The sequence below is a fragment of the Taeniopygia guttata genome, chromosome 5, assembly GCF_048771995.1.
Source record: "Taeniopygia guttata chromosome 5, bTaeGut7.mat, whole genome shotgun sequence".
NCBI classification, from domain to species: domain Eukaryota; kingdom Metazoa; phylum Chordata; class Aves; order Passeriformes; family Estrildidae; genus Taeniopygia; species Taeniopygia guttata.
In genome coordinates this window covers 15,260,518-15,280,671 of record NC_133030.1, presented here as the reverse complement: position 1 = coordinate 15,280,671, position 20,154 = coordinate 15,260,518, and the positions used below count along the sequence as shown (strand labels likewise).

General features: G+C 38.3%; 1 long non-coding RNA gene across 2 annotated transcripts; it reads left to right on the top strand.

Moving 5' to 3' along the window:
- Nucleotides 1-1,814: 1,814 nt before the first annotated feature.
- On the top strand, nucleotides 1,815-19,940 carry LOC140684399 (uncharacterized). 2 transcript variants are annotated; one of them, XR_012056614.1, is made up of 3 exons: nucleotides 1,815-1,941; nucleotides 5,937-6,015; nucleotides 17,734-19,940. It is a non-coding gene; the product is annotated as an uncharacterized lncRNA (long non-coding RNA). The 2 variants fall into 2 exon arrangements; XR_012056615.1 differs by lacking the exon at nucleotides 17,734-19,940 and adding an exon at nucleotides 9,811-10,978.
- The last annotated feature ends 214 nt before the right edge of the window (nucleotides 19,941-20,154 follow it).

Genomic DNA, 20,154 nt, shown 5'->3' with positions numbered 1-20,154 from the left:
ATTTGTATTAGATGCATTTTTGCATGATTAGAGTGTTTAAAAGAAAATGTTGAAATTTGAGATGGTTTATATCAACTTCAAACACCAAAGGGATCATTTATTTATTCAGGTATGGACTAATTCACAGGTGTTAAAAGAAACATTCATTTCTACAACCCTGTTATCCTGCAGTTAACTTAAAATCATCCTTAGCTTACTTACTGGAAATTTTCCTAAATTCCTTCATAGTCAAATCACCTCCTTAATCCTAGCTGTAATAAGGCTGAAATGAAAAGCTATCAATACTAAAAGAGATGCAAGCAAAGGGTTTCCAGCAAATTGAGACAAGCTAATCAAAAAAGAAAGCTTTATGGCTCCAACAGAGGTGATGACAATAAGGTGAGGAAAAATCCATACCGCCCCAAGTTTTGAGCACAATTTTTAATAAAGAAAAAATGTGCACAATACAAAAGAGTTTTTCTTAGCCATTGATTTGCAATGGAACACCCAAATAGAGATACGATGGTATCCTGTGGCTATGAAAGTTGTGTGTGTGTGTATCTTGGACCATTCTACTCCCAATAAAGGAATCTAATTACCCGTAGTCTTAATTGCACAGTCTAATACTAAAAAGGCTTAATAAGAGTGCTTTTGTATTTACAAAACTGCACAGCTTGTGAAAGAACCCTCAAAACATTTGGCAGGAATCCCAGCCGAGGTATGACTGACTGGAACCTCTAATGACTACAACATGTAAACAAGTGTTTTGTTTCGACTGATAATCATTAACTTCCAGTGTCAGACTTATCCCACAAGGTTTTGTTCACTCCTTCACCAGGCTGCTTTACAAAGGCATCTGGTGCTAAGGGAAAGGGCGAGGGGGGGGGAGGAGGAAAGTGCAGAGTGCTATACAGTGTTGTCACTCTTAAACTAAAGTGGCAGTAGGCAAATGAAAGGGTCATGAGGTAAATGCTTCTAACAAGGAGCAAGCTGCTGTGATAATTCCCACCATTCTTTGATGGTCCCTCTTACTGTGTGACTTAGTGACATAACGTGCTAGACCTCCTGGTTATTTTATTTTATTTTTTAATGAAGAAAGGTACTTTGAAACAGAGCCTCTCTGAATTATTGTTTCACGCCAAGGTGCAAAAAGAAAAAAAGAAAAAAAGAAAATGGAAATTTGGTTTCCCTTACTATTGTAGTACTGGAACAATCTGCCTCTAAGTCCTGCATTAAAATAGAGGAGCTGCTGAATACAAGTCCTATTAGGAAAAATCTGGTTGCACACATAACAGAAGGGAAGCATGTAAGAAATGACACAAACTGCCCTGGCTAGCTAAGCTACAGTCATTTTAAACGTGAATTTCAGATATCCAGACCCTCAGCTAGACCAGCTCTGCTAAAATGCAGACACCATGGAGAAGCCTAACCTGGACTTCTCATCATACACTTCTTTTATTTTTAAAGTACTTCCCATTCAAATAATTTCAAGTAGAAACACTGAACAAGTTGTAAAAAATTATGTCCGTTATGTATAGCATTTAGTAAAACTTTGCAGTCTATAAACAAAACACTGAATAGCCCATATTTACATCCTCAACCCTTTCTTAGCCTGAGAAGTGCAGCTAATTTGGTAATTTTTAACCACAGGGCTGTAGACAGCCAGTGGTTTCCAAAACAGCAGGAGTAGCTTGCAGCCTGCAGACCTAATACTTCTGTGGCTACCTGCGAGCAAAAGGTCGTTTGTAACACCCGTTTAACCATCGGTGCCACGGAGGCTCCTTTCAAAGGTTTACACTAATTTCATGCCCTGCTAGGATGCTGCCTGTGAAGGAAGCATTCCCTGCTCAGCCCCAGCAGAGCACGGGAGCTCTGTGAGGAGCTCACAGCTCTCACCACTGCAGCCAGGAATTGATGCGTGCAACTCTCCAGCAGCTCTGCTCTATACCCCTGCAGAATCAGGTAGGAGCTGTGAAGCAGCCCAGCTAAATTTATTTTAAAAAGCACTTGGCAAAGCAAGTTTACAATTGTTTAATTTTCATTATAACTGCCGCCTCACGAGATAATGAGCCCTCATAACAGTGTTTTATATAAAAGCACATTATGCCTTTACCCAGCGCACACAAATGGCCAGTGATTATTAACAATGTTAAAATGTCAGTAGAACCAAGCCAGCAGAAAGGCATAGATTTAGATGCCATAAAAGCTGCAAATGACTGTTACATTGTTTTAAGAAATCATCTTTAAAAGGCTCTTGCAAACAGAGAAGAAGAAATATTTGTTATGTGGAATATAAATTTATGACGAAATGTCAATCAAATTTGACTTCACGACAAGCATTAGGCACAAGAAGCAGCTAAGCTCATCACTGCTGCCACTTTTCAGTTTTAGGATTAGAGACAAAATGCTCCATAAATAATTTTTTATTTTACCTTTGGCTTGAATTTTTTTTTCCCTTGCCATTCCAGGATTTCAGTGTTTTGGAATGCTTTAAGAAAACAGTCTCAAAGTAAAACTTCAGAAAGTCCAAATCTGCACATTTGCCACTGATTTACAGTCAGGGGAAAAAAAAAAAATAACAGTCCAACATTTAAATGAAAGTCTAGTAAAGAGTACAAGGTCTAGACAGGATAATCACTATCTAAATTATTACAAATATTTTAGAGGCTTTTAGCCTCAAAACGTCACTCACAGCATCACCTCAGATACAAGTGGGTCTTATTCCCATTCACTGAGGGGAAAATTAGTGTGGTAAAGTCTGATTCACAAAGGACTTATGTTTGGCTGTTGTTGGTTATTTATGTCAATTCTACAAAGTTATTCACACAAATTTAAACTCAGTAGGCTCTGTTTAGGTTAGTTCAATTTTTAAATTAAAAGAAAGAAGAATTGTAGGGTGGGGTTTTGGGGGTATTTTTAAATTTACTTTGTATTTGAAGTTTTTGGGGGTGAGTGGGGGTTTGCTTATTTAATTGTGTTTTTTATGTTACCACTACCTGGCAAAGAATACAGTATCATCCAGGATTTGTCAGAATTACTGTGTCTGTCTCCATTTAACTCCAAAAGCTCTACAAATGCATGTAAAGTTAAATCATTTTTAATTTTAGCTTGTTCAGTTGCCAGGCCACATGCTAAATTTCATTTCATACATTAACAAAAGGTGTTCAAAAGCAAATGAGTTGTGAATGTCAATGTTTTCCCCACTAAAGATATACTTCTATAAATATAACCTTCAACCTCTTTATTAAATGTGAACACAAACAAAAATGTGAAATCAAGCATTTTAGACTTGATCTATGTAATCTATTGCCAATAATATTCTTTTTAAATTTCCAACTATTATTATTTTATCTTACACAGCCAGTAGTCTTTTCAAATGAGATATTTGATAAATATTTGTACATCCCTCTCACTAACCATAGGCCTAATTTCTTCTCCTCAGTTATTATAAACCAAATACTTTAGAAACTGATTTAGATAGCTCAAAGTATAAATTGCTATGTCTGTATAATTAATATAATATAGATTTTTGAAACAGATAGATGGGAGATATTTCAAACATTATTCTAAAATATTAATATTTCATTGCTTTCATTGGGCACTCAATTGAGAGCTTAGTTTAAGGCAATAAATTAGGCTTCCTTAAACATGCATTAGATACATGTTGTTTCTCTAAAGCTGGAAATCTATCATTCATTTCCAGTCAGCTTTAACACTTAGCAGGTCTGTAATAACTACACTCACAAGCAACAAAAGCCTGAACATTAGCAGAGATGCTAAGAGGGCTATTGATTAAGCCACATTAGTACAATGTGATTAAAAAAAAAAAGGCATCAGTATCCTTAGGTCAAAAACACATTTCAGGCCAAACTTTACACACATGCATGCATATATATGTAGATATGGATATATATACCCCCACCAACAGGCACACATAAAGAAGTATATACCAGACGGATCCTTCCTTTATGCTAAATATTAAAAAAAAAAAAAAAAAAAAAAGCATCAAAGTAACTATTTGCACTGGCTCCTTCGTTTATTTGCACTGTGAATTATTTGAGATCCGATTTTAAAGCTCGTTTAGTTTCTGATCTGCTCGAAGCCCAAACCATTGTCTCGTACTGTATATACTGATGGCCTGGCACCACCCTATGGCAGCCGCCAGAAATGCAGATGGAAGCTCTTCCAGATGCATGGAGAGAAACCAGAAACACCTAAACGTGTTAGAGAAAAGAAGCAGTGAGAGTTTTCTCAAAAACAATCAACAGGTATTTATTCTATAAATACTAACTAGTTTCTCTTAAATATGTTTTAAAGTTGTTCAACAAGTGTGATCCTTGCTAAGTGCTGCCTAAAATCCATAGCAAAGCAAATTTGTTAGTGAATGCTGCATTTTGTTTGTTTTGTTTTTTATTTTTTTTAAATACCATTAAATAATCACAGTTCTTGTGATATCAAAGCTCATAACCAGATGGGAATTATTGTCAGGTCTCCTGTGACAGGAAGGCTGACCTACAGTGTGTAACTACAGAGTAAAGGGTAAAAGTTAATTAATTCTAGCAACTAGGGAAAGAGAAATAGGTAGCTTCAAAGCAGACAAGGAAAAAAAGTCTTTAGTGATTTCTTAGCCACAGAAAATTTATTCAATCCTCATTTGCTCCATGACATATATTATGGATCATTTAAAAAAAGACACAACAAAAAGCCAAACTCCCTCCCCCTGCAAAAAAAACAAAACCCTATACACTGACTCCTCAATCAAATGTAAGAGGGTAAACAATTCCCATGGCTCTTCCATTCCTCACACAGAATAACAAACATTACTGCACCATCAGGAAAGCTGACCATTCCCAAAAAGAGATAAAGTCACAACTTCACCCCCAGACATCCTACTCAGTAACAGCCTTTGTGCAACTCCAAATTAGATTTCCAGCACACAGAATTACAACAAAATGTAAAGGCAATATAAGAAGCTGAAAAAGCTTGTTCAAAAATCCCTTGAAACAAGTCAGGTTCTTTTTCTCAGAGAAGGTTCTTCTTAAAACCTTCTTGGTATTGCAAGTTTAAGCTGCCTTATGCTCTGGTGCATAGCTTGCTCTTCATTGCCTTCGTTATGAAGTTTGAGCTTTATCAAGTGTGAAAATAATTTCCTGGGGCTCCCAGAAAATTATAAAAGAGAGCCAACAGCATTTGGGCTTACTTTTTGTTTTGTTTTGGTTTGGTTTTTTTGGTTTTTTTTTTGTTTAAACACAAACACAGGAAACTTGAAAAGGATGACCTGGTGAGGCATATTCTTTAACTGACAGATTGCTTTGCTAAAGGCTTTGCATGAAACTTACTGTAACAAGCATCTGTAAATTTAAGACCTCCTGGATTTCACAAACACAGAGCACCTGCAGGATTCCACATAAACTAGCAGTGCTTTCACAGGAGAAATTAAGTCTCAAATGCCATCATAGACTAAAAATGCTGTGACAGCTTTATCCAATTTCAGATAAACTGGATTTTTTAAATGTAAAATGAATTTAATGGAATAAGGTGTAAAAATTGCTTGCTCCTATGTTTAGAGAGATTTTTCAGGACATTTGAGTGCTAGAAAAGGAAATATTTATACAATATATTTTTCTGCGGTTCAACACTGACAATTAAACCACAGATTCTTGACCACAACTCCCCATAAGGAGAGTGTTTTGCAAGAGAATTCAGAAAACCACAAAACACCTGCGCTCATGAGAGTAGCATTTGTATTTCTAGAAAAGCTTTCTTAAGACAGAATCAGTTTTCTTCAACAAATTAAGATATAAACAATGCTCCAAAATGAGCAGATCCTACTACATGCCTTTCATAGAATGGAGGTGCACATGGATTTAATAATTCCTCTGGATGAAATGGCAGATCTGAACTATCTTGTGTCTTACTCACAGAAACATCCTTTCTCTCTTTTCTTTATTCTCTAGGCAATAAACACACTACTGACAGAGGTTCACAGAATTCACTGAGAAAAATGGAAAAGACACAGAACATGTTCTTCCTATGGTGAGTTTTAACTCAGAAGACATTATTTGACAGAAATTCCACAGCTTCAAAAGGAAAAGAAAACTAAACAGCAAGAGCAAAGCTTGCAACACTAAATATAATAGTACAATTTATATGTTATTTTCACAAGGATAAGCTGTTTTCTAAGGACAAGACAAAATAATCAACTCTATAGAAGCAGCTTGAGTAGTCTAAATATGTCCCAGTTAAAATTTTTAATGAAGCTGCAGTGTGAATGCAAATCTACAAGTCCCAGAGCTGGTGTAGCACCACGTAATTTCTAAGTAGCAGAGCCTGAGAAGTCCCCTAGCAGCACAGCACAGCTCCTGCTGAGGAACCAAGTACCCTTGTAACACATCAGGGTCCACACAGCAGCATCCAATCAGTCCCTTTAATCTGAGCAGTGCCTTTTTACTTTGTGAGGAACCTAAGTCTGCTGGGGGGGGTGGGGGGTGGGGGGGGTGGTTTGGGATCCTAAAAGCAGCAACATTATCAATGCCAGCAAAGGCAAACCTCCAGGACCTTTTAGGGGGAGTCCTGAGAGGCTTGTAAAAACAGAGAGTGCCTCCCTTGCAGGGATACCAGTTATAAAGGATAAACCCCTCAGGCAGGTTTAACCGTAACAAACAGGGTGGGGAGAAAAACCCACACAGGAAAAAGGGATGCTAAATTATAGAGGAACAGTAGCACATATGTTGTATTCATTCCAGGTCAGAGTTCACAAGGAATTAAATCCTGGCAGAGCCTGAGTGCTTTTCAGCTACCATCGGGCCAAATCCTCCTGTCTTTCATGTTTCCTTAAAAAACAGCAAAACTGCCAGGGACTCCCAAATTATTTTTCCCTACTTAGAAGAATAGCTGGAGTGCTAAAATGAGAGGAAGATATGACAGACTATTCTGGCTTAGTGACAGAGGTTTCTTGGCACATCTTCTTCCCCTTAAAAAGCAGGAAAGTCAGACGCGTATTAGAACAAGCCAACAGGAGAACAAACATTTCTCAAAAAAACTCAAGGCAAAAGATGACTTGTTTCCCTGCTTGCTGAGAGGACAGCTTCCCTGGCTGCTGGAAGATTTGGAGACCTTGCACACTCCTTCCCTGGAAAGAGCTGTCCCTTCCCCCAGGCTGCTGCTGCTGTCCTGTTCCAGGTGAGATCAGCAGCGCTGAACCCCAGCACACAGGGCTGACGGGAAAGCTGAAAGGCTTTCCTGGGGTTTTTGGCTCACGACCTCTAACTTTTTGGGATGATGCCAAAGTACAGCTCTTTCTGTGCTTGTTGGCTCAGCAGCCCTAACAGGGTGAACTAAAGCCCAGGCCTCTAAAGGACAATTACTCATTTATGCACATTGAACCTACAACCTTAGAACAACCAGGACAAATACAGCACTTCAGGGTCAGACTCTGCTTTTGGGTAAACACGAGGCGAGTAACACAGAGTGCATGTCACTGAGATGGCTTTGAGCAAGTCCACAAAAAGCACGTGCTTGCACAGAGAAGGGAGCCTCACCCCCACTTGACACCACACAGCAAACATGGCTCTGTCGTGCTCTGCTTCTGCATGGAATTTGTTGCATCAAAGGGAGAAATTTTCCCTGCCAGCCAGAGCTCTCCAAGACACACTCAGGTTCAGAGAACAGAGTTCATGCACTGACACACAGCCCGATGGCTCCTCAAAACCCCTCTGAAAAAGCTGCACAATAAATAGGGAGCGCTTGGACCCAACATTTATGTGGTAATATAAAATATTAACTCCAGTCAGGGTGTGCAGACTTTGCCAAAGCTTGATTGGCGTTAGGTGATTTTGGCATCGTTGCTAACAAAGATTTCAATGGAAACCTGGGAGACTGAAAATTAAGTGTAAAAAAATTATAGAGACTAGAATCTACCTTCAAGTCCTTGTGTAGCAGAAGGGGTCAACCATTTAGCTGCTATTCTAAAGGCAAGGAGGTAAATTTAAAAGCAGCTTGAAAGCTTTGAATAAAGAAAATAGTGGTACAGAAAATACCATGACATCTCACCTGGCTAACAGCTTGTTCTGAAAAGCAAAACCAAAGAAGGGAAAAAATGTCAGAGGACATGGGAAACCAAGCAAAACAAAAAAAAATGTAGCTGTCATTTCAGTTAATTTCTGTGTTCATTATTCATTAAGTCTTTTGTCTACATCTACTGATAAAAGGCTTTAATCTCTACACTTCAATTCCAAATCTCTATGAATGACAATTTAAGGCATTTTATTTACCCCATATTTTTAAAGATGTGGTAATTAAAATAATCTGTTTTACACTTATTAAAAATAAATTATTGCATATTTTAATGTTTTTCCTCCCTGCAACTTTTTCTTAATTAGTTATTTAAACTGCGTTGAAAATCCCAAGCCAATACATTTCAATATTCATTTTTCTATTTTAATTTTTCAAACAAGAAGAAAAGTTTCCCTCTTTAAGCTGAAAATTCAATTTAAAAAGCAGATTAAATACTCATTGGTGTTATTTTACATCGTTCACAGAGAGCTTTTTTTTTTCTTCAATATTTATTAATGACGACATTCTTGCATGTACACATTATCTTACATCTATTAGCATCTTTTATCTGGAAGGAACTTGGAGAACTCTTACAAACAGGCACTTTTGTAACTACGATGAGGGACTCATTCACTATTTGAACCCAAACCTCCCTGGAACAGAAATCCAACAGTTTAAAAGTCCTCAGCAATGCTGTGAAAAGCAGCAAAGAGCACCTTAGTGAACATCAGCAGAATTAATGCAGCACAGACCCATTGAATTCTATTGAATCTTACCAGAACACTCACAAGGTAAATAAATCAACTATGGAGGCTGATTGGCAAACTGTTATTAATTCTGTTGGATATCAGGCCTTGTATCCCTAAATAAAGGATTAGTAAGCTGCATATTCCCCAATCAGAAATGGCAGCACATACTTTACATAATTTAATAGCACATATCTTCAATCATGTTGCTGTTTTACCCTCTAAAGAGCATTGGACTACTTCAGTAGTAGCAAATAATAACCAAAAATACAACCAAAATCTGGCTGCTGTCTCAGCCAAGGTCCTCAGCAGATATCAGCATGTTCTAGGTGCATGCTATGGCCATACAGCAATGCCAGGGAGGAGGCTTCACAGGGATACACATGCATATGTACATGGTTTAAATTTAATTGTAATTACAGACTTTGTGAAAACAAAGCTTCAGGGGAAGACAGAGGCTTAATTTCATCTCAGTTGGAACTGAAGCAATCATTACACAGTGGGGATTGGTACAAAGAATGAACTCAGTAAGCTTATGCAGAAAATGACTGAGTTTAAAGGGTCCCTCTACATCTTAAAAAATAAAACAATTTTGCTCTTTGATTGCCTGTGTTTTTCCACCATGACATAGCATAAACTGACTTCTTCCAAAGTCAGACACACACTATACTGTGTTTGGCTGGGATAGTTAGTTTTCTTACATCTGTAGGCACGAATGCTGAATGTGGCATGTATTTTCTACAATGCAGAAATACATGTTTTTTATAATATCTGGTTTTCTGAGTAATATGCTATTAGAACAGTGAGTGTGTCACCACCAACCATGATATTGGTGGTGACTGAAATACTTATAGTTTGGCCAGCCCGTTTCTAGTTTTTCAGGTAGATGCTTAGGCCAAATTTGGGGAGAAGGGAGTGGGGGGGGGGGGGAAGGTGAGTGGAGTTGGTTTAGGGGTGGTTTTCTATTGTTTGGTTTTGAGTTTGATTTTGGATTTTTGCCCCTTCTATTCCACTGTTTTCCCTTGTGTAGACTGGTGTTTTATTCATGTAGGAAGTAACGAGATGAAGAATGAAAACACTGCCTTGGCACAGGGTGTTTCCCAAGTACCAGCATAATTTTTACTGCCTGCACTGTCCAATGCTTCCCTAATAAATATTGTCCTGCTCTTTCACAATAATCATATAGTGAGCAGTGTACACCACTCTCTCTTCAGCTGGTTTTATCTCTTCAGTGTTTGACTGGTAAAGTATCTTTCCACATCAAATCCAGTTTAATTCAGGATAATATGCCACATATAAAGATGAAATTTTACATAATTGCTGTGAAGAACATTCCAGAGGTATGTAAATTCAATGGTTTTGTCTTGCAATATCTCCTTCCCAGTTTTCATAGAATTTTTTACGTTTGGAAAAGACCTTTAAGATCATTGAGTTCAACCATTAACTCAGCTCTGCAAGGTTCCACCATTAACCAAGTCCAAGGTGCCACTCTGCATGACTTTTAAACACCTTGAGAGGTGGTGAGCAGTGTCAGAAAGAAGCAGCAGTTTTCTCAAGTTCACTTTAGCAAGGAGAACATACACCCATCTATAGCAATGCAAACTCCACATAAATCTGACACTCAACAGTTTAGCAACAGGAAAATGGGAGATACACAGCTATGAAATGTAGCTGTTGGGGGTGAGGAGATTTCTAGTCTAGCCTCCTAGAAACTACTGCTATCACCTCCCATATCCTGATTAAGTAATCACAGCAATCCTCTTCGCTCAATACTCTGAGCACACAGAATAAATGGCTTTCCTGGTGCCCAGGGCTAAGGGTTAAAGAGCAAGGTAAAAGAACTCTGATTAAGTTTTGTTCAACTTGGGATGCATTATTCCATGTAATTTTCCAGACATACAAATTGTACTAAACTGGAACAAAAGAGGAAATAAGAGATTTATAAATTTATTATATTGCCCAATAAGTGATATCTTCTCAGTCATCAACCTTATTTCCTCTCAAAATTGCATCAGATTCTTCTTAAATCCTGGGAGTTTTCTTTCTCTGATGGTCAAGCCACAGGGAAATGACAGAGCACATTATATCCACAAAAAATAATCTTAAAGTCCAATAGCATGCCCAAGACAATGATTGTTTTACTGCATATGTTCAACATGGTATTCCTGCTTTTGACTCCAAATTAACCCAAATAATTTTACAAATTTCTACCTATCTGAAATGTAATACTTGGAAGAGAATGGTAGCTAAAACTTGGGTTAGAACTGGACCAAAAGTTTCAGTCTGGGTTTAAAGGTTTTGATATCTGCACTGTGACCAGCTGTCTGCTCCAGTAATTTTGTGAATTTACAACTTTGAATGAGGGCAGAGATCTGCAAATTCCATTGCCAAATCAAAGCCAAATATATCAACTGTCAGCATAATGTCTTTATTCACAGAAAGGGGGGCACATTTGTGCACACAGATATTCTATGCACTGCATGCAAACTTTCTTTCTATAGGAATTAAGTTGTTGCAGAGCAGAGCTTGTAAAGCTCTACTAAACTAAGGCTACATCCCTGTGGAAATACTGCATGAAAAGGCTTTTCATTTTTAAAGATAAATTAAATTTTTTTGTATAATTGAGTCTCACTTTTCATGTAGCACTCAGCCTAGGGATGTCTGCAGGAGAAAAGAACAATATCTTACTAAATCCCTTTTAGGATCATTAAATTTAGATCACAAAACTCTCACAGGCATGCAATTCCAAACATGTCACAGAAACAAAAGGAACAACAGCAAAAAATGACAAGCTTCTCTTACATTATTTTCCTTCTTTACAATGATGTTTAAGGTAGCAAAGTGTTAATGAATCCAGTACAATGTATCATGCATTGTGTTAGAACTTTTATATTGTTGAAAAATTGTCATATTTGGCTAGGCAGCTGCATGGAGAAAAAAGCTCTGACAATATCTAATTGAGTCTATTTTTACTGTCTTTCAGATAACATTGTTAGAATTATGTACTGTACATATTTCTTATTTTTAGTTTCATACTCCCTCCCCCTCCCTCTTCACAGCCCCTCTCTGCAACAGTATTTTATTACTGCTTATAGGAATCCAGGTCATTTTCACAAAAAAAAAAAAAAAAGAGCGAGTCCTATTCTGTAATATTGAAATGGGGCTACAAGCTGTTATGTAAATCACTATTAATAACAGAGTATTCAGGACATGTGCCTCTAAAAAGCTGGTCCTTCTTTAGAAGGCTGACTGGGACACAAAGGCTTCGACCTCTGTCTCCTACTTTACCATGTGCTTCCTGGGCATTTCTGAGCTGAACATCTCATATCTCACTTGCACTTTTCAGTAAAATGGGAAGAGCAGAATATTTCCTTTGGCTTTTTCTGCCTTTGGAAGCAAAGTTCTTCAATGCAAACCCTGCCTCTTCTGTGGATAGATCATGTCACATGCAACTGCTCCAACTCGCACACAAAATGTCTGGTGTTGCCCTGGGATTCTTTCAGCACAACAACCTTTCATCTTTCATCCTTACCCAATGAGCCTATTCACTTGGGATTTTTCATGAGTTTCCCAAGCCCCCACAGCCTTGTAGGAAAATCAGGTAGGTAGGTTAGTCACACAGACAGAACAATTTTCTACAAGGATAGAGAAATAATGTCTTGAGCCTCATCTTTTGCAGTATCCTGGTTAAGAATGTGACAGGACACTAAGCAGGGACTGTCAGAAAGTCTTTTTAAGAGGAATCAAAATGTCTGGGGCAGCACACACCAAGCAGCACCACCATTGATGAAGTCCAGGAGCAGAAAATTACTCCTCTGCACAGCCAGCCAAGGGGACTGGATCTTCAGCCTTTGCAAATGGAAATACCATAGACTGCTTCCATGCAGGAGAACAGCACTGCAAACTAGATAAAGCAAGCCAGCCAGTGGAAATAGCCTCAGGTCTCCACATAGAAATGCATTTGTTTAGAAATGCTACTGTTGAGAAGAAAATACTTTAAAAATATCCCACAAATTAAAAACAACATTAAACTTCACACCAACATCATCCCGTTCCCCACAATTGTTGTTTAAATATTATTTTATACCCAAATTTAAATATTATTATTTATTGAACCCAAGGGCTCAAGAAACAGACTTCTGGGGACAAAACTCTTTATGAAAATTTCAACCAGCCATGATCCAAGAGAGCATTTTGCTATGTGTACAGTAGGGACATTATCAATAACTGAGCTTCATTAGGCTTTGGAGGAAAACATTTTACTAAGAAGAAAAAGAACTATTTCAGCAACAAGGTACAGGAGAAGAAAGTAAGCAAACAGGACTTTCAAGATGGGAAAGAAAACCACATCACTAAAAAACCCCCAAAACCACCCCAAAAAAACTTCTCGGCTTCTTTGGTTAGCTCCTGTTAACACCATCAAGATTTTCCCCCAAAACTTAGAGAAAAATTTCTCCTCTTGAAATCTGATTGACATTGATTCATGTGGGTAAAATGAAACACTGAGCAAAAAGTCAAAATTCCAGAAACTGAAACTAGTACATTTGGTAGAAAAACTAAGTTTTCCTTTCTATTACTTTTTTTCCTCCCAACAATAGAAACACTGAGTTTAGGATGAAAAGCAAGGTACCATTTTGCAGAAGACTGACAAAGTAGGATACATATTCTCTATACCGTTCCCTTGGCCCTTACCCTCCAATCCTGTCTCTATAAAAACATTTTATTATTTTTCTGCAGGGCACCTCAGATTCTCATGATAGAAACCTAATACTGAGACATTGTTCTGAGTGATTTAACTTGTGTAAGCTTTTAGGTGCCCACGGAGGCACTGATTATTAGAGAAACAGGAGTGAAAAAAAAAGAATGAAAATGGAAACATGGCATTCTCAGGGAAGAATAGTTGGGATCTAATGAGGAGCTGTACCTGTGAAACCTAATGGCCAGAACAGAATTGGCCATTCAGGGGGACTTACTCAAAATAGTTCTTAGAGCAGGTTTAACAGCAGAAGTTCTCCAAACCAATATAAAGTGCAGCTGCAGACACAAGTAACAAATGCATGAGTTGGTAGGACCTGCTCCTCTGTTACAGATGCCCAGAGGCTATGGTCAGACATCCAGGATATGAAAATGGATACACCATATATGCAAGACCATAATGCCCATAGCATTCACTTCCATCTAGCCTTCAGGCTTCTGAAAGTACAGGGAAAAGTCTGGCAGATTATGGGAACTGGCATTATGTATGTATGGACAAAGAGAGCAAAATTCTTTAATATGATAACACCACTTTTCATTTTTCATGAGTTTCCTGATTTACAGTGCATAACATACTGGTTTGAGCAGATGGATTTAGGAAGCAATTGGCTTGTGCACAAACTTGTCCATTATTTTTAAAAAATCAGTATAATTTTTATGTTTGGATCTACACAGACTCAAAATGGAATGTCACCAACTTTTCAGGCTGAACTATAACAACCTTAATAAAGATTCTGCCCATGTACCTCTGTCAGTTCCCACAAGAGGTGAGGACTGGGTCTCACATGAAAAGTTCTTAAAAAAAACCTAATTAAATCTGCTTGACTACTACCACTTACTGTCTAGAGTTACTATGTGACTGCATATAAAATAGCAACTGCTAATGACAAAAACCCAGAAATCTTAGTAAAGGAGGTTTAACTTTCTGAATGCAAGATGAGCTGTAGCCCCATAATGATTGCTATGACATTTATTATTAATCACATATTTTTGGAAATAAATTACTATTTTGAGGGGGTTTTTTGTGCAACATTCAGTCTAACTCTAACCTGTCTACTGTTCATATTCATGTTTGCAGTTTAACATGGGAAAATAAGTATAATATGGTCATTTTCTGTTTAGTTCCAAGCTAGACACATGATAATTATATGTACAAACCTCCTGCAGAGACACAGAATATGAGAGTAATACCTGGACCATCAGACCCTGTCCTCATAGGCTTCCAGAAGAGGCTAAATCTCTACCTTGGAAACTGCACCTTTGGTCCACAGGGCTCGTGGCAGTCAGTTCTAATCTCCCACTGCTTTGATGGTGTAGTTCCTGATTTTCAACCTGAACATTCTCATGGCCAACCCATCCTGATTGTTCCTGAGTGTTCAGCGTTCTTGAAGCTTCACTTCCTCCAGCTAGTCTGTTTCCTCTGCTGTTAAATTTTTCTCTCTCTTCTTTCCTTCCTGTTTCCCTGCTGTCCTTGAGAGTTTCTTGGGTAAATTACTGTTTGCAAAGACCTACTTGACAACAAATTATTCATTTCCATTTTGCACAATTATGCAAGTAATTTATTTGAGGATCCTGTTGAATGTGTGTACATATAACACACACAATTGTTACTAGTTACTGAATTATCAAACAGTTCAAGATGACACAAGCCAAAATAGAGACTTTATTTTTGTGTCAGTAAGAACACTTAGACTCACTAAAATGGGAAAAACTTTTTTTTTTTTTGGTGTTCTGTTTACGGCACTTTGTCTTCAGGGTGGTTTCCTACCACAGTGGAGTCACAGAAACAAAGACTCTTCTCTGAATTATCTCTGCTTCTGGCAATTCTCAAAGAAAATACACTGAAATAACATACCATTCATTTGCCCCAGCAAGTGTCATGCAAGCAGCTCTTACTGCAGTTGCAGTCCTGGGCCAATGCTCAGATCTGAGAATAAGTTCCTTGACACAAGTGTTAGTCCCACAACATCCTTCATTTTGAGAACTACCTTTAATAAAATTAGCAGAGGCTAACTGTATGTTCCTTCCTTTCTAAATACTGAAAAATCATTACAAGGAAACAAGGACATCCATAAAGTGGCAAAGGTTCAAAGAAGCAGCTATAACAGGATGAAACCATTTCTCTACTGTGGCCCCTGCTTGTAACCCTGGAAACTAACTGGTAGGACATGAAAGAGGTACTAGAAAGTAAACTCAACTTTAAAACATCAGAAGCGAAGTTGAACTTCATTAGCCAATGTACAAGCCATCTTGAAAATATGGAAAAATTAAGCCCTGTGCATGGTTTGAGGCTTTATGAAATTTACACCCTTAATATTTAAAATTATGCAATTGCTGCAAGGCCTCCCTCTATCTCTTTTGGAAAGTCTAAAACAAAACTTTCATTAAAGGAGACTGCAAGTTTGCCTGTGGAGCCAAATAATTTCCTCATATCCCATTTGAGAAAGCTCTTATTTTACAGGTCAGCTCTGCTTACCACACATGCCCATTTTCTAAGGCATATAACTCATGCCAGCTCGACTAGTGGATGGGATGTAATAGAATAAAGAGATTATCCTGGTAACTTGGGAGATAGGAATTAATCTGACTGCTCCATCTGATTGGAAAAATGCATATTTACATTTTGAGATTTATTTAATTTGTCCCATTACAATTTTTTTTCCTTTCTCTGTTGTTTCTTGTGTCCACCTTCCTCTCTTCTCATGACTCTGTATCGTCCCCCTTCCTCCTTGACAGATGCTGTCTCACTGGAGACACTCATTTTCCTGCACTTCTCTCTCTTTAAAGTGATTCCCACATAAGTGAGTCCTCCTTCCAAGAGCATCTCATTCCCACCATGTAGGGAAGGGCTTCCAGCCCAAAAACCACCTTCCATCACACACACAGCACAAAGAACCCCTCTGGATTTCACTCTGACCTCCTCCACACCAGGTCTCTGGATTTGCCCAGCACTGGGGCATCCCATGCATTGTGAAGGTATCAGCAAGACTTCTTCTCCTACAGGCCAGGTCCTTCCCTGCCCGGATGCAGAGCAATTTTCTCTCTGCTGCTTTGATTCACTGAGATATGGAGCCAGAAATACAGCCCAGTTGTGTTCTTTGACCAGAGACCTCACAACCTACAGAAGGGGTTCCCAAATCACCCTGCTCAGTAGGAGTTTTGGAGTGTATGTTTTGAAACTAGGATTTTTTCCATGAAGGGCAGCCCAAGAAAGAGAAGGGAAAACCAACACCTTTCCATTGAACCCCAAATTCTGCTGAAGGATGAGAACATCCTTCAGTCTCAGGCTATTTTGTTTGATGCTTCTAGAGATCCCTGGCCAAATACAGCTGTTTTTCCATTCTCCCCTCTAATATCCCCTCTTCTCACCAGAAGATGCTCTATGTACTGGAGCTTACACAGAGTAAAACCCCTCTATGCTCTCTCTCCCCATCTGCATCCAGATGGAGTGGCTTTTGTTCCTTTCTGCTGCTTGAAAACAAAGCAAAGAATCTTTCCTATTTATTGATTTCGAGAACCCTAAAGGTTTTGAAATAATGCCTGTGCCTTTCAAGCCTGAGGGTTGGAAGCCACGGCATAGGAAACTGGCAACAAAGAAAACACTTTTTGAAAGCATTCACTCAGCAATTCAGAATCGATCTGCAGAGTGTGTTCCACTTGTGCTTGCTTTTCACAGCCATTAGAGCAAGAAAGCTCTTTTTGCACTCATGCCCTGGACTGTGCATACCCCAGCTCTGCCAGGGCAACCTGGTAGAGTTGGAGCCATTGCACAGAAAAGGGCCAAGGCCTGGGTGTGAAACCCACCCTGGTTAAAGGGGAGAAGCATCAAAAAGGTCACACGTTAGGGAATTTCTGTAAATCAGGACCATATTCTCTCAGGTGCAAAAAAAAAAAAAAGGAAAAGGCAGAGGAATCTTTCCTCACATCACTTGTTGGTTTATACCTGGTACTTCAAACAAAAAAAATTACAGCATGAAAATATACATCTGCCCCAAGGCAAGTAAGGGAATAACCATCTGTGTTTAACCTCTAATCAAGGCCAGCTCAAATTGTTCTATCATGTCTAGAGACATAGAATCAACCACAGAAAACAAGCTATTGCAGAAAATAACTTATTTATCTCAATGATCTCCTGTAAACTTCACATTTTCTGTGTGATCTGAAAAGTCTGACAAAATACTGTTTATTTATTTCCTAGTACAGAGGCAGCTTCAATGGACCTTCCACAAACAGAAGAAAAAACCAAGCAAGCAGCCCTTTCCCTGGTCACAGAGCAGACAACTTCCTCACTTCTGGAATGCAGGACCCAAATTTCCTTGACATATCTCCTGCACATTGAGACAAAACAGCACAGGAAGGAATCGCTGTTTGACCTCTCTCTCTACTGACAATAAGCACAACAAACATATGGGATGTATCTCTGTGGTGAGAAGAGCAGACAAATTCTTAATTTATTTAATATTATCAGTGGCTGGAAGCATTCTGTGTCTTAAAGGTCCTCTAAAAACTCAGGCTTTTGTTAAGAGTTTATTTTATCACCATGGAAAGAAATGCATTCAGAGATCTGCTGCCCTGAGACTTAGGAGAAGTGTGCGGTAACAATCATCTTCAGGAAATTAGAATCAAAAGGAACTCAGAAGTGCAGCTTCTCAGAATCCATTTCACTACTCAAATATTTCTAGAGAAACAGAAAAAAAGCCTGCAGATTTTAATTTTTTTTTAATAGATATTTCTCTGACTAGTAGTCCAAGACTCCATAGCAGGAATATTTGACAGCACACTCTCTCATCTTTGCATTTCAGTCTTTATACCATACCCATGGCACATCAGAGACCTTCATCCTTAACAACCGCCATTTTTCAGTAGCCAGTACTGAAAATACAAGAATATTGTAATAAAAATAAAATATAATAGAATAAGTGTAAAATATAATACAAGAATATTGTAATAAACAAAAATCAAACAATGCAATCACTGGAAAGACCCACTGAAGAGTTGGACATGTGAAATTCCATTGCAGCAACCAGTTTGGAGGCACCTGATCTTCAAGGTGGAATCCATAACCCTAAATTATACCTCTGGATAATGACTAAGGAAAGTCAATTTTCTCAAAAAGACATTCTTCCAAACAACTGCTATCTGTGCAGGGAGCTGCTGAAGCCATGGAAGGGTGTTGCTCTCATTCTACAGATATTGCAGTGTGAGGTGCCAGGAGATGGGGAGAGGCTTCCATCCATGGGGATCCCCTTTGCAGATGGGCTCATTACCCATCCTCAGCCACTATGGGAAATCCTTTCCTGATCCTAATCAGGCATCATGACAGTACACACACACACATATATATATATAAAAATCATATTGAGTGTGGCACCTATATTCTGCTGCATAATTTGTCACACAGAGTCAAGTAAAGTCTCTTGTAGTGTTTCTGAATATTCTGCATAGGTTTTTGGCATCCCATTCACACTATTACTTAGTATTTTTCTTTTAAGTATGTTCTCTCTGTTGACCTAAGAAACATTAATGTGACAAACTAAAAACAAAAAGTAATTTCAAACAGGTTAATTTCTACATTTGCATCTACTCACAAAGCTTCCTGTTTTTACAGAAAAAAAAGTCATCACTAAAATTCCATGGAACAACCACAGTTGTTATAAACTGTAATGGAATTTTAGATGTGCTGTTTCTCAGGAGAGTTGGTCTTAGGCCTAGACTTTTTTATCAGCTCTAGAAGAACAAACCAGAAACCAGTTAAACAAATCTGAAATTGCTTGCTTTCTGACAAGTTGTGACTGTGCAGAAAGATCTTTTTAATGCTTTGGTGCTATCACCATAATTAAACATCACAGATGTTCACTCAGATTTACAGCAACACAAGTATAATCTTCACCATGTCAAAAATACAATATTGTACTTCCTACTCGTCTTCTGGCCACAGCATGACCACAAATGAAAAAGAAGAAAGGGAAAAAAGAAAGAAACAAAAAACAAAAACCCGTTGTGGGAGCTGTCTCCTTGGGAAAAGGCTGGAATTTCAAGTCTTGGCACTATTTATGCATGCTGTGATTTCTTATGCACAGTCTCTATAGCATGAAAAAGCCTACATCAAATATGGCCATCCTCTGAAGATTCTGTGTGGGTTTCGAAAAATCACTTTGCACATTCCAGTGCTCGTAGGTACCCACACTGAGTTATGAATAACTCCCAACATGTCTCAAAGCCAGCAAGCCTCTGGCACTACTTCAGGATATTCCTGGCAAGAGAGTTTTCCTACAACCATCATATTAGACTCAGGTAACATTTTGGAAAAGGATATTCTACCTACTGAGCAATTTTGGTTTAAGAAGGGGTCACCCAAAGCACTTTTCTTTGTATATAGAGATATGCAAATAAATTTGTCATCCTGGTTTCCCCAGAAAACAAGGCTGATGCAATCATATTTGTTTATCTGTTTTTCAGCAAAGCTTCCCACATCAGCACATTTGCAAGTAGAACTAGTATCAAAGACATGTTGAGTGAAAACAGGCTGTCAATAGAAGGAAAAGTTCCAGGCTGGGCTTGTGTACTTACTGGTCCCTAGAAAAGTTTACACTCAGGAGATCAAAATAATTTTCTCCTG